The 15846-nt window shown below is 39.6% G+C and overlaps 1 protein-coding gene across 1 annotated transcript in view; it reads left to right on the forward strand.

Moving 5' to 3' along the window:
- The window catches only part of KCNN2 (potassium calcium-activated channel subfamily N member 2), a 99347-nt gene that overhangs the window by 10288 nt on the left and 73213 nt on the right, over nucleotides 1-15846 (forward strand). The gene's annotated exons all lie outside the window — the stretch shown is intronic.

The following is a 15846-nucleotide window of genomic DNA, read 5'->3' on the forward strand; positions in this document are numbered from 1 at the left end:
TCCCTGCTGCCACTGCCTCATGGCACAGGAAAACCTGTCTATCCCAGAGTTGTTCGTGTGCATGCACAACTCCGGGGCAGAGTGTGTGCTGCTGGGGATTCTGTCCCCCATGCGTACACAGGAAACAGCGAGGCATGCTGTCCCGCTGCTAGGAATTGTCAGTGGCTCAGTACGGCCACCACCATGCATAATTGCCTGAAGAGATGTTTTCAGTGCTGAAAACCATATCGATGTTACATCTACATGGGCAGTTTGCTAATATAATGGCAGCTTTATTGTTATATGGTTTGCATTTGGTGTAATTTTAATTGTGTAAAATAGTTTGCTGGCGGAAAAAAAATCTTTGTGTTAAAAGATAACTTTAGATCTGAATTAGTTTGACAGATCTATTTATTTTAAAATAGGTATTTTTGCTATATATATGCTAATAATTTAAGTTTTATATTATTCACCTGTTATATTGGCACAACAGTTTTTGAAGAGAGAAAATTTTTAATTTTAACTTTTTATAAAAAGCTACAGTTATTTTTATTGCCTAATGCCAAAATCAGATACTAAATCAATCCTTCTGATTATATTTTAGAATTTTGAATAGAGAAAAACTGAGACTTAACTCCTGCCATTAAGAACTATTAATAGTTATTATTCAATCCAAAGAGAGATTGCTGCCATGGGGGAAGAGCTACATAACTTATAAAAGTTTTTTGCTTCAAATGACAGGGGTACTTGTATTCGTCCTCTGTCCCCAATCCTAAAAGCCACTTAGGAAAGATGATTTTGGCTAGTTCTGAAAGTCCTTGTTCCTCAATTAATTTGGAACACTGCACAGCTGCACTTTGCAGAATCCAAATTTTGATACGGTTAGAAACCAGTTTATATGGTCAACCCTCAGAGACTGCTGTATCCAAGTAGATTTCTTACACCCTTAATGGGATTTCCAGGTGGCATTCTTTCAATGACCTGGTTGATCTTTGGAATTTGGATACCACCAGGATGATTAACAGAATCACTCTGACCCATTATGCACAGGGCAGCGGGGATAATCCCTGATTATGCTTGATGTCACCACCACCCCAGTTGCCACCCAGACCTGGCCCAACTCAGGCCCTCGGATGCCCGTGGTAAGGGAATGCAGAGTCTTCTGCATTCCCTGAGATGCTGTGGGCACCATCGGGGGCTAGGTCAGGCCGGTGCTGTGCATAATCCCCCAACCTACAGAGTCCCTGCAGGGACACCACACACCCCTGTCAGATCTGCAGATCTGCAGAGCTGGCTGGGGCGTTCTCCCACCTCCACTTTGGTAAGAGAGTGGCATGCCACTCCCCACCATCGTGTGGTGGGGACTTCATGGCCCCCACTCCCTCTACTGCCACTGCCGGGCAGCGCACCAGGCTTTCCAGTCCCAGCATTGTGTGGGCGCGCGCTACATCAGGGCAGTTTGCGTACGCCGGGGGATTCCTTCCACTGTGCATACATGGGGAGCAGCGGGGCTTTTTACCCCGTCATACAGACCCAGCAGCAGTCCAGCGTGGCTACTGCCATGCATAATGGGTCATAGAATCATTGTTAACCTTCTTGTTATGCTCAATGTTGTGTCTTAATTGGTCCAAGGAGTTAGGGTGATGGAGTGAATCAGCAAGTGGAGAAGAACTCACTTTCAATAGGATTGAATAGGGCATGTTTTCATTACCTCTCTGGGGTGGCAAAGTGTGCATACCTCTTTGCTTTTACAGCAGATTGACTGGTGGAGCAGTTCCAGGGTTTAATTTATTTTGCATTTGTCCCTTGATTTATTCAAACCCAGACTTCATGGCTGCTACTGATCTAAACCATTCTGCAGATAAATCATTTGATGCCCTGAGGTGACTTGGTTTCTGTTACTGTAACAGGTCATTCGAAAAAATATTGTGAGATTATAATGTTATCTCTGTTTGATTAATTACAGTTACTAAGGCTTGAAGAGGTAGACTGTCTTTTTTTTTTTTTTGGAAGAGTGTGGCCTAGCTTCTTTCACCCTCCCCCCTGCTCCCAAAAAAAGCTTTTGGTGCAACTTGAAACCAATTCTAATTAATCTAATTAAGTTTGTAACATATCTTGTGCGAGCTGCAAACCAGAGATCCAACATCATGGTTTGAAACAGCTCCCCTCCCCCTTTCATTTCTTAAACATGTACGATGATGAAGATTTCTGGTGATCTTCAGTTTGTATACTGTTTAGTGATAGTTTGCTTAATCCTAATACATTATTTTTAGATTTTTCTATGGATTAAAGCATTCATTTATAATCTAAATCTGTTCAGAACTGTTTCAAAATACACTATTTAGACAGCAGAATACAAATATTTTAAAATAAATACAGCTTGGAACAAATATAGTATAATTTTTTTAGAATCAGTATCCTATATTGCTAGTTTCTTTAATTTAAATAAAATGTTTACATTTGTAGCCCAGCTTAGTTTGAAAATAATGGTTTGGAAAAAAATGGTTCCATAGTGTTGGCATTTATCAGTGTTGGCAATTTAAATCAATTTCAAGTTTGCAACTCTTTGTAAACATGTTATTATAATCAGATATTGTATAGTAGTTTGTTTTTTACCACTTAAGCATATCAAGTACATATTTAGCAATTTCTAAAAGTATTTTATACTTGAAATTGATTTAAATTGCCAACACTGATAATTTATTATTTACTTCATTTATTCCTAGGGGTGCCAGCCTTCAGATAGGGTCTTCTGTAATTAGAACAAGAATTAGATTTCTAGGATTTTCTCCTGGAGAAAATAACTGATTTTGATGCTGGACATTGTCATTATATTCCATTGAGTTCTCATCCCTTCCCGTACCCCACCCTCTCCAAGCTCCATCCTCAAAATCTCCAAGTATTTCCCCCCTATAATTGGCACCCTTATTTATGCCCATGATGGGTTCCCAAACTGACATCATTTTCCTCCCCATGTGGCTAAATCAATTATTTGTAGTTCTGTAGAGGAAGAGAGTCCAAGAACAATGGGGCAGCCATAGAGAATGACTTTGTGTCTGGGTTTTTACTTGTTTGACAAACTGAAGATGGTGATGTTGGTACAAGTTACCTTGGTTTCTTTAAGGTAGAAATGCAACAGTAAGGTAATGTGTATGCTGGTACTCTGGTATAATTTGTTTCCAGTACTTCATTTCTAACTTTAAGAGTCAAATACTACAAATAGGGCTTTAATCTTGTCACTAGATGGTGTTGATGAACAGGACTTCTAGTTCCTTGATGTCCAACCAGAATAGTAGACCCAGAAAACTGCATGCTGTGAGCTTTGCCAGTCATCATTATTCCATTCTGCTTTAGTCTCAATTGAGCTTTGTACAGTTAGATACAGTATTTAAGACAGTTATCTGTACTGTTGGGCGTCAGGACTCCTCTTTTTATAGTTAATGATGATGATGACAACCATGTCCGTTTTTTTCTTTTTGAAATATTACTCTGAATCCCGTCACAAGTATACCTAAGTTTTACATTTAGAAATGAACACTGATTCTTGCTGGTCTCTGCTAATGAAGGGCATTGGTATGTGCTTAGTGTCTGACAGAAGAAAGTCTGTGCAACTGGGAACAATCTGCAGTCATGGGAGCCAGGATAGAGAGAGAGATCTAGGATGGTGCCCAGTGCAAGACAATGTAGAGAAAAATGAGCAATATGCATGCTACACATGTGTACATGCGTATAGGAAAAAAATAACTGTAATTAAAGGTTCAGGAGACAGTTTACAGTTCAAAACAGGGCTTTAAAATGTGGATATACAAAGCACATAGGACAGCATTACTCTGTTGCAAGTGCAGTTTTTCCTGGTTCAGGGCAGTAATCTTTAAAGTTGGTAAACTGAGTTATAGCTACTTATAAAATAATTTGTAACACAATCACAGATATCTCTTGGAATTAATGTTATTTCCTTGTTTAATGAGAAATCCTTGCTTTGAAAGAAAAAAAAGCAGGAGTAGGGAGACAAACACAGAGAAATTGGCAGATATTTATGCTACCTGGAATCGTGCTGTTCTCTTACCACCCAAGCAAAACACTTTTGGTAGTGGCTTCCAGTTGATAAATGGAAGGGGCACCCACACAATATCCTTTGCCCTCTGGGTTTACTTGAAATTACTAAATTAATGGAGAATAATACCTTCTTTCTCTGCTTGCACATCTTACATAAGACTTCAGATATTGAAACTTGAGACATTTCTTATATTGTTTATTTCCACATCAGGTTCAATTTAAGGCCCGGGGTTTGCTGTGATTTATGATCAGATTATATGTTACTTGTAATATAAATACTAAAATAAAGAAATGAATAAAATTGTAATTTATGAATTTTACCTGGTTATTCATAGGTTCAACATTGTATATTTTGTTTAATTAAACAAATGTAGCTGTATTTTAAAAATGCACTTAGCTAAATTCTCTCTATTTTTTTTGTAAGCATAAATCCTGAGTATTTCAGTTACAATCTCAAATGAATTGAAATAATTAAATGGGTTTTAAGATATATGCAATATAAATAGGGTGCAATGTTGAATATTTTATTTTTATAACTTTATTAGTAGTAGCTCATCGATTTTAAAGCACCTAGGGCATTTAAATTTAAATAGGAACATGAACACTGAGTCATCTCCAAAATGTAAATTGTATTGTAAAACATAGGCATGGTTCAAATGGATTAAAATACCAGGTTGGAGGGAAGGGGGCAAATTGAAATATACTTTAATTTATCATGAAATAAGTCATGAAGAGACAAGGAAGCAGGCCTGTGGATTTCCCCTGTTTCATTCACAAAGCAACAACCTATGGTTTATCATTCTGTCTGAACCATGTCATGAAAGCAGTGGTTTCCATAACATTTTACAGCATAATTCTGGATGGAGAATTTAAAATGTAACTCCCGCCAGAACAATAGATAGCCTAAAACAAAAATACAAGTAGTACAAGCACAGATTTTCAGTTCTACATAGGGTTTTAAGCTCTGGGTTGTTAAATTCCCGGAGTTTGGGAAGGGGTGAAGTCTGGGCATAGTGGGGTTTAGGGAGAGGTGGAATATCAGGTGGGTACAATGACACAAAGTCCAACTTTCAAAGCAGCCATTTTCTCATGTGAAGCTGGTTTCTGTTACAGAGATCAGTTATAATCCCTGGAGATCTCCAGCCACTACCTGTAGATTGGCAACCCCAGTTTTCCATAATCTGAGGCTGAGCATTCTATCTTTAACCCCATTTTAGGCAAATATGTAAGCAACATTACATGAAAACTTATGATAATGTCACATAGCCAGTAGCAGTTCGAGTAACTGTAGGAGCTAGAAGAGCTACTCCACTGAAATCCTTGCCTGCAGATGAACTAGTTTGTGTGCTGTGCTTGTTCGCTTAAGCTTATACTTGTGGACAATTGTTCTGCTGTACAGAGAAAAAATGTTTGGTGTGAACAATCCTTAAATATTTGTCAGGTCCAAAGACAGTAGAACAAGTTGTAATTACTGCAGTTCCCAGGGCAGTCATAAAAGCAGAATCATTGATACTGTAGCATGATACTTGATTTACAACCAGTAGTTGACTGCTATTGCTGCAGAGACATGCGGTGAAGGACATTCATTATTTGAGGACATTTTTTGCCCTCATCATTTTGAGCTGCACTGGATGGGTTCAACTTCAAGCTAACTAATAGTGTTGAATGCTACACATTAATATTATACTACAGTTCAAGACAGGAAATGGAGAATACTGACAGTGTCCAGTTACAAACAGGAGAGAAATTTGAGCAGGGCTTTAGGGTGTCAAAGAGTTCACAGCAACTTCACTCAATTTTAATTCACAATCACAGGTTGAACATGGACTTACAAATGTATGGATCGTAGCTTTCCTGATAAGAAAAATAGCAGCCAGTGTATTGGCAGAAATAATTTAATATGAGAGCAGAGTCATTTTGCACACGTTTAAAATTACTTCAAATATAGTTAAATGCATTTCTGAAAATAATTGAGCTTTATCAAAGGGCACAAAAATGTCATCATTCATTTTTTACTGGACAAATAATGTGAAAAGTGTAAACTTTAATAGTTACATCTTCATTTTATTTATGTGTACATGACGCTTTGGATGCTTTAATGTTTCTTGATTGATTCTGTAAGGTCATACTTGTTTTTATTTTAAAAAGTCATTCAATTAATATAAAATGCTAGTTATAATGTTATCATATTTGAAATCTCCATGTAATTTTATGCAAAATGAGAATAATAGTTATTTTTATATAAATTTAGGTTGAAACGTATAGAAATTCTGATATAGTTTTGGGAAAACTAACTCCTGAACATAAGAACATAAGTTATTTTGGATCAGGCCAATAGCCCATCCAGTCCAACACTTTGTTACAGAGTAGCCAAACCCAGATGACATCAAGAAGTCCACCAGCAAAGCCAGAACTCCCAACCACCAAGAATACAGACCATCACTACCCCAGACATAGTGTTCCATCTATACCTTGTGGCATTAATTGACCTCTGCTCTATATGTTTATCTATTACCCTCTTGAAGCTGTCTAGGCTTGTAGCTACCACTTCTTGCAACTATGAAGTGCATGTGAAGAACAGAAGAACTGCCTCCTTTTATCTGTTTTCAACCTACTGCTAATTGATTTCATTGAGCGCCCAATGCTGTGTGAGGGAAAAGCAATTCTTTTTCTACCTTCTCTATCCGATGCATAATTTTGTAAATTTCTATCATTACCCCTCAATCATCATTTTTTTCCAAGCTAAAAGCCCTAACCTCTTTAACCTTTCTTTATAGGGAAACTGTTCCATTCCATTAATCATTTTAGTTGCCCTTTCTGCAGCTTTTCCAATTCTATAATATCTTCTTGAGGTGCCATGACCAGAAATGTACAAAGTATTCAAAATGAGGCCGCAAATGAGATTTATCCAAGGGCATTCTACACTTTTTGTTAGGACTATTTGCTCTAATGTCAATACCTTGCACAATTGTTCATGTTGAGCCTCATTAGCCAAGCTGATACCCACTCATCCAGCCTCAAAGTGCCTACTAATTCTGTTTTTAATAATGGATTCCAACAACATACACAGTATCGATGTTAGACTGACTGGTGTGTAATTTCCCAGATATTCTCTGGAACCTTTTAAGCCAGTTTGGTGTAGAGAGAGCCAGTTTGGTGTAGTGGTTAGGAGTGCGGACTTCTAATCTGGCATGCCAGGTTCGATTCTGCGCTCCCCCACATGCAACCAGCTGGGTGACCTTGGGCTCACCACGACACTGATAAAACTGTTCTGACCGGGCAGTGATATCAGCGCTCTCTCAGCCTCACCCACCCCACAGGTTGTCTGTTGTGGGGAGAGGAATGTGAAGGCTACTGTAAGCCACTTTGAGCCTCCTTTGGGTAGGGAAAAGCAGCATATAAGAACCAACTCTTCTTCTTCTTCTTAAAAAAATGGGGCTTACATTGGATGCCTTTCTGTTTTTGGAAATGGAAATCATCTGGGCCTGAGAATTTGTCAATTTTTAATGTTTTAACATTAATCATAGGATCTATTTTCTCATCACTTCAGTCCTACTCAGGTCTTTTGACAATGCTCCTGAAATCCATGTTTCTGGAATGGGGAAGCACCTCCCATCTTCCATAATACAGACAGGGGTGAAAAATGCACCCAGGTTTTCTGCCAGTTTCCCATAATCCTTTAGTAATCTTTTTACTCTATGGTCATCCAATGGCCCAACTGCTTCCCTGGCTGGTTTTCTCTATTAATGTATTTGAAGAAATTTTTATTGTTGGTCTTTATGTATTTAGCAATATGTTCCTCACAGTCCTTTTTTCCTGTCTGATCACTGACTTTATTTGCTAAAGCCTGCTCTTCCTTTTATTTACTTCACTCAGACTATCCTTCCAGCACTTAAAGGAATCATTCTTACCCTTTTCTGCTTGCATTAATTTGCTCATTAACTATGCAGGCCTTTTAAAAATAAGTATTTTTACTTTCCTAACGTGTAGCATATATTTCATCTGAACTTCTAGGATTGTTGTTTTAAAGAGTCACAAAGTTTCCTGAAGAGACTTGAACCTCATTACCTTTCCTTTCAGTTTGTCCTTCACAATCCTCCTCTTTTTGAGAGGAATTATACCTTCTAAAATTAAATATGGTTGGTCTTTTCAGTCAACTCTTGATTTACATAAATGTTAAAGTTAATAGAATTATGGTCGGTGTTATCAGTTAGTTCTATCACATTCAAATATCTCACTTAGGACCAAGTCCAGGATTGCCTCCTCCCTGTTAGATCCTGTGATCATTTGCTACATGAGGTATAAACTACAGTGGCTGTTTTTGTCAATTTCTCATAGAAATTCCTTGAGTAACTTTAAAAACTTCATGGTACAAGTACCATTATTTTAAAATATTGTTGCAAGTATCAACTTTTCAGAGGTGCTCTTTTAGAAAAGAACGAATTGCCCCTCTCCCCGGACCCTTGTGAGAATAATTTTGTTGTGTAAGATTGGAGACTTAATTTCATCAATTCCTCCTTTCAACTACAGAAACATGTTGTTTCCCATGAAAGGTACAGAAGGTTGCAGCTCAAAGTGAAAGCAGTGAGGATCCGTTAAGTTAGAAATATGCTGCTTATACTTATACGTATCTAGATCAAAGACAGTAACCATTATCATTCTGTGTTATACTATCGTAACATACAATCCCATTTTATAGATGGGTAACCAAAGCTGTGAGACTGAATGGTTTGTGGGGAGCTACTCAGGAAGTGTGTAGAAGAGGCAGAATTGAAACCTATTACATGCAAGCAAGGCTGGTTTATCAATGTAGTACATGTAGCATATGCAACGAGTCCCGTGTTTCCAGGGACTGCACAAGGTTCCTTCCCCCCCATGGATCAGGGCCATAGCATCTCTCCTTCCCTCTTTTCCCTCCTTAAGAGAACTCAGTGACATGCCTTACCACTGTTGGGGGGGGGGCACTTGCATCTCCAGTCTGGTTGCTTCTGCTGCAATTGTAATCCAGGTCTATGCCCCAACCACTGCTACTGAAGAGGATGAAGTTGACCAGTTCTATGAAGCCCTACAACACCTTCTAGAAGCAACACCAAAAAATGATGTGCTTATCATCATGAGGGATTGTAATGCTAAAGTAGGAAGCCAAAAGATAACCAGGATAACACGCTAGTTTGGCCTTGGAGTACAAAATGAAGCAGGGCACAGGCTGGTAGAATTTTGTCAAGAGAATACAATGGTCATAGCAAACACTCTTTTCCAACAACCCAAGAGACGACTCTACACATGGTCATCACCAGACGGTCAACACAGAAATCAGATTGACCAGGTGCTCTGCAGCCAAAGATGGAGACGTTCTATACAGTCAGTAAAAACAAGACCAGGAGCTGATTGTGGTTCAGATCATCAGCTTCTTGTTGCAAAACTTAGGCTTACATTAAAGAAAGTAGGGAAAAGCACTAGGCCACTCAGGTATGAACTAAATCATATCCCCGATGAATATACAGTAGAGGTGACAAATAGATTTAAGGAATTAGATCTGATAGACAGAGTGCCTGAAGAACTATGGACGGAGGTTCACAAGAGGTAGCAACTAAAACCATCCCAAAGAAAAAGAAATGCAAGAAATCAAAATGGCTGTCTGAGGAAGCTTTACAAATAGCTAAGGAGAGAAGGGAAGTGAAAGGCAAGGGAGAAAGATACACCCAATTGAATGCAGAATTCCAGAGAAAAGCTAGAAGAGATAAGAATGCCTTCTTAAATGAACAGTGTAAACAAATAGAAGAAAACAATAGAATGGGGAGGACCAGAGATCTTTTCAAGAAAATTGGAGATATGAAGAGAACATTTCATGCAAAGATGGGTATGATAAGGGACCAAAATGGTAGGGACCTCACAGAAGCAGAAGAGATTTTAAAATGGTGGCAAAATTATACAGAATAACTATACAAGAGCGAGCTTAACATCCCTGATAACCATGATGGGTAGTTACTGTCCTGGAGCCAGACATCCTGGAATGTGAAGTGAAATGGGCCTTAGGAAGTCTGAGCAACAATAAAGTTAGTGGTGGTGACAGCATTCCAGTTGAACTATTCAAAATTTTTAAAGACGATGTAGTAAAAGTATTACACTCAATATGCCAGCAAATTTGGAAAACTTAACAATGGCCACAGGATTGGAAAAGGTCAGTTTACATTCCAATCCCCAAGAAGGGCAATGCCAAAGAATGTTCAAACTACCGCACCATTGCACTCATTTCTCATGCTAGCAAAGTTATGCTCAAAATTTTACAAGCTAGGCTCCAGCAATATGTGGACAGAGAACTTCCAGAAGAACAGGCAGGATTTCGAAGAGGCAGAGTAACTAGAGATCAAATTGCCAACATACGCTGGATCATGGAGAAAGCTAGGGAGTTCCAGAAGAACATCTACTTCTGCTTTATTGACTATGCTAAAGCCTTTGATTGTGTGGAGCACAACAAATTGTGGCAAGTTCTTAAAGAGATGGGAATACCAGAGCATCTTATTTGTCTCTTGAGAAACTTATATGCAGGTCAAGAAGCAACAGTGAGAACTAAACATGGAATCACTAACTGGTTCAAAATTGAGAAAGGAGTTCGGTGAGGCTGTATACTGTCACCTTGCCTATTTAACTTGTATGCGGAGCACATCATGAGAAAGGCAGGATTAGAGGAGTCACAAATTGGGATCAAGATTGCAAGGAGAAATATCAACAACCTCAGATATGCAGATGATACCACTCTAATGGCAGAAAGCGAAGAGGAACTAAAGAGCCTGTTGATGCGGGTGAAGGAGGAGAGTGCAAAAGTTGGCTTGAAACTCAACATCAAGAAAACAAAGATCATGGCATCCGGCCCTCTCAATTCCTGGCAAATAGATGGGGAAGCAATGGAGATAGTGACAGATTTTATTTTCCTGGGCTCCAAGATCACTGCAGATGGGGACTGCAGCAAAGAAATTAAAAGACGCTTGCTCCTGGGGAGGAAAGCTATGGCAAATCTAGACAGCATCCTAAAAAGCAGAGACATCACCCTGCCAACAAAAGTGCGTTTAGCCAAGGCTATGGTCTTCCCAGTTGCAATGTATGGCTGCGAAAGTTGGACCATAAGGAAGGCCGAGCGTAAAAGAATTGAGGCTTTTGTACTCTGGTGCTGGAGAAGACTCTTGCGAGTCCCTTGGACTGCAAAGCGGACAAACCGGTCAGTCCTAGAGGAGATCAGCCCTGACTGCTCCTTAAAAGGCCAGATCCTGAAGATGAAACTCAAATACTTTGGCCACCTCATGAGAAGGAAGGACTCCCTGGAGAAGAGCCTAATGCTGGGAGCGATCAAGGGCAAAAGAAAAAGGGGACGACAGAGAATGAGGTAGCTGGATGGAGTCACTGAAGCAGTAGGTGCAAACTTAAATAGACTCCAGGGAATGGTAGAGGACAGGAAGGCCTGGAGGATCATTGTTCTGTCCAGGAAACCACTCTTTCCATGACAAGCTGTTGTGAGAAGGTTGTGTAAATCACAAGACACAATATGACAGTTCAGATTAGATTTAAAAAATATTCATAGAATATATTCTCCTAAAGTTAACTGTAAAACGTTACACCTATATCAGCCTTTGCCTACAAAGTCAAATGGTATAATCATTTAAAAGTGGAAATAGCTCTCTGCCTTCTAAGATTAAATCTTGTTAAGTGCCGTAAGGCTGTGCAGTGCTACCTCATTAGGCAGACATTAGATGTCCCCATCCCTTTATTTTATAAAAATTTACAAAATAAATATAATTTGGCACCTTCCCCCCACTTGCCCTTCTTTGATATCTTTAGCAGTAAAGGAACTTGCTATAAATTGTTCAACACAGATAAGTCATCACTTAACACACACTCTAAACCTGCAAGCTAGGAGTGATACAAGGGCAGATTTCCCCCTAGTCTTCCAGTATGTAGTTATGTGTATTGTATTAATTCTAATCAGTGTTATTGAGTGGAAACTCATAATGTTGAATTCTAGAAAGGTGGCCTTTTTAGTCATGCTGCATCAAAGACTCTTTATCTTCTAAATTTATTGTGGCACAAATAAGTTTTCATTGGTGAAAGTAGGCTTTCACCAATTATTTTAATTATTTCTATTAATTCAGAATAATAAATCTGGAGTATGCAGCCTGTTACTATGGTAGTACATAAGACATATTAAAACTAAAAGAGAGAACGTGTGTGCTTTATCTGACCTTCTAATGAGAATGATGGCATTCATATCCTTATAAAATATAAATTATTATGTCCTCATGATTCATATCCTGTACTGAGATGCTAAAGATATTTTCCAAATCATTTTCTTTGCTGAGCAGTGAAATAACCTTTTTTGCCTGAGAGATTCTTAAGATTAAATTTTAATGTCTGTTATGTGAACTTGGTTCATTTATTTCCATGCAGCCATAAGAACTAAACCTTAATTCTCACTGATGTGGAAAATTATGGTTTCCAGGTTTGGATTAGGAAATACCTGGAGCTTTGGGGGGGGGGGAGAAAACAGAGGAAGGTGGCATTTGGGGAGGTGAGAGACTACAATGAGGCATAATGCTATATAGTTTTCATTTGAGCAACCTCAGAAGTATTCATTAAAGCAATTGGTTTACTTATGCCAACATTGCTCATTGCATTTATGTTATTACTAGAAAGAAAGCCTATTGCACCCATGAATGCAATGGGTGCTAGGACGGGCTTAGAAGGTCAGGGCACGCGGTGGGCCCCCTCCCCTGGTCCCTGGTGAGGGCCGCGCGTTGGTGCATGCATCAGATGGGGGCCGCAGGTGGAAGGGAGAGCATAGGTGATGGAGCAAAGCAAGGACTCAGGGGCGCATCTCTCGCCTACCTGGCAACACCTTCGGGTGGTGAGCCGGTTTCCAGCAGCCGCTGCCCCGGGGATGCGGAGCCAGCGAGCGGTACCACGTGGGGCGTGCTGTCAATGCGGGTGGCTCTGTGCCGAGGGCAGGGCCCAATAGCTCCAGGAGGCGAGCTAGTTTTCAGCAGCCGCTGCCCCAGGGATATAAAGCCAGCAAACTGCACCATGTAGGGTGTGCCACTCGACACAGGGGGCTCTGTGGTGAGGGTGGGGCCCAGTAGAAATTTTAAGATGCGCTTTGCGCACCGCCTGATTAGGATGTTGGGGTGTGGACTGACAATCGGAGTGGCCAATCGGGAGGCGCTACATGCCTCCCAATTGGCCTCTCTGCTTGTCAGTCCAGGGGCAAGGGCCCACTCCGGGAGTTTTGATCCTGGACTTGGCCCACCCCAACCACCCTTACTGTTTTATTAAGAGGGACAGATGTTCTTATATCTATGCACCCAACTGGCACTGCTGCACGCTCATTTATGTCAACTAGTTAACTGTGCTTGTGTTGCCAGAGAACAAAATTTGAGGCCAGTGTCAACTTTAAAACCGATAACGTTTTATTCAAGATATATAAGCTTTCATGTGCAAGCTATCAAATATAAATAATTGTTCTATTCACCACCTTTAATAAAGTGTGTTAATTTTTCAGTGCCCTGATGTAAAGATTTGTTTATACATTGCATATACTGGGGAGTTTACTGTGAATTTTGTTGAACAATGACAATAATCAAAGTACTTTGTAGGCATAGATTTTGCACATGCATAACATGAAGCAGTACTTCTCTTCTTCACCAAAACAAAGTGAGGGTGTTCAGGGTCAAATGTCTGCCTGGAAGCCATCTCACTTGGGACGTATCACCTCAGAGTCCCTTGCAGGGAGAACAGCCCATGATTGCTCAGCAACTCATGGCATATGCATAGAACCTGGGCATGAATGCATGTTCTGAGTGTAAATTGCAGTGAGCCCTTCATAGAATTATAGAATCATTGGGTTGGAAGGGGTCATACAGGTCATCTAGTCCAACCCCCTGCTCAATGCAGGATCAACCCAAAGCATCCTAAAACATCCAAGAAAAGTGCGTATCCAACCTTTGCTTGAAGACCGCCAGTGAGGGGGAGCTCACCACCTCCTTAGGCAGCCTATTCCACTGATGAACTACTCTGACTGTGAAAATCTTTTTCCTGATATCTAGCCTATATCGTTGTACTTATAATTTAAACCCATTACTGCGTGTCCTTTCCTCTGCAGCCAATGGGAACAGCATCCTGCCCTCCTCCAAATGACAACCTTTCAAATACTTAAAGAGGGCTATCATGTCCCCTCGCAACCTCCTTTTCTCCAGTCTTCACCATCAAGACATGCTTTGTAGCCAAGAGGATTCTATAAATCTATCATATACTCTTTAGGAAGGAAAGCAATCTTCTATTCCTTAGACTTTTCTGTAATGCCAGCTGCACAGGACTACAAGGATATGTCCAATGCAAAGCAATACATTGGCAGCCTAATATTCTACTGCTTCAGACCAGCATGGCTACCTGAATCTGTTTGTATTTCCATTAGATTTACTTAACATCATGGAGCTATTATCTAGACTAAATCAATCTAAACCTGTTCCAATCTTAATCTCCATTTGAGACTGTCAATTGAGAGGGGCACTTGTATTTATGCCAACAATCTGGGGCTATGAACTGCTTTCCTGTTTCCTTATAATACCTCTGTTTTACCCCAAGGAACATTCCTCATGATTGTTATGCATTATCAATCTTTTTTTTTTGTCTGCCTGTTGTACCCTGAATTAATTTAGTTTGGAATGTACTGTCAGATAATGTTATGATGTTTACCAGTTCAAATGAGCCTTGTCTGCAGATAATTAGAATGGTAGGTTATACAGTGCATGTGGCCTAATTGTTCATGTGTGCAATTACAAGCAAACATACTAAGCCTTTGCTACTCAAGTTCTGTAGGAAATGGCTGGAGTGAAAAGATGATTTGTTGGGAAATTCTTAACATGGGGATGCTTTCAAACAATCGGTAGTTTGTGAAATGTAGGAATAACAGAGTGAAATGTAATTACACAAATACATAGTTTAATTGAGAAAAATACAGGATTCACTAGTTGTGTCAAGCTATTCATTTATTTATATATTATGGAGTCTTTTCTCTCCTTTTCTCTCCTAGGCCTATTCTGCACACAATAGATGATGCACTTTCAATGTACTTTAGAAGTAGATTATCCTGTTCTGCACAGGAAAATCCAGTGGCCATAGCACATTGAAAGTGCATTATCCTATGTGTGCAGACTAGGCCCTAGACTCAAAGCAGATTACACAGAGTGATTAAATACAATTGATGGATGGGACACTCAATAAACAATGCAATAGGATTGGGTTGTAGAACTAACCATACATCTAAAAACAGAACTGAAGCAAAGCATAAGTATTAACATGACACCTTAAATGTTACAGGATTTCATATTAAGATCCTTGTTTCAACAAACTATACACAGCCCCTAATAAGTTTTCTTTGTAAATCATTTAGTGCATAGAAAGTCTATTGGCTGTAAAGAAAGATCCTCTTGGATAATTCAGTTTTGGATGGTTTGTGGAAAGCTATGAGAATGGAAGCTGCCTCAAGCAGTGTGGAGAGAACCAGATCTTGCAAAGATTATATTTATAGTGAAATAAACATCTCAAGTCCTTGTTCATCTCAGCCTGAGATGGTGTGAAATCTCTAAATGAAAATTTCAATCTGGTGTCTTCCTGCACTCCAAGATTTGTTTGAATCCAGTTTTATGAGTTTAATACTAATTTCCATTATTCACTGTGGCTTGGTGGTAGAGCATTATTTGGCATACAGAAGGTTCCAGGTTCAATCCCTGGTATCTTTAGTGATGGTCTAATTCAGTATAAGGC

This window comes from Paroedura picta, chromosome 7 (genome assembly GCF_049243985.1).
Source record: "Paroedura picta isolate Pp20150507F chromosome 7, Ppicta_v3.0, whole genome shotgun sequence".
Classification (NCBI taxonomy): Eukaryota; Metazoa; Chordata; class Lepidosauria; order Squamata; family Gekkonidae; genus Paroedura; species Paroedura picta.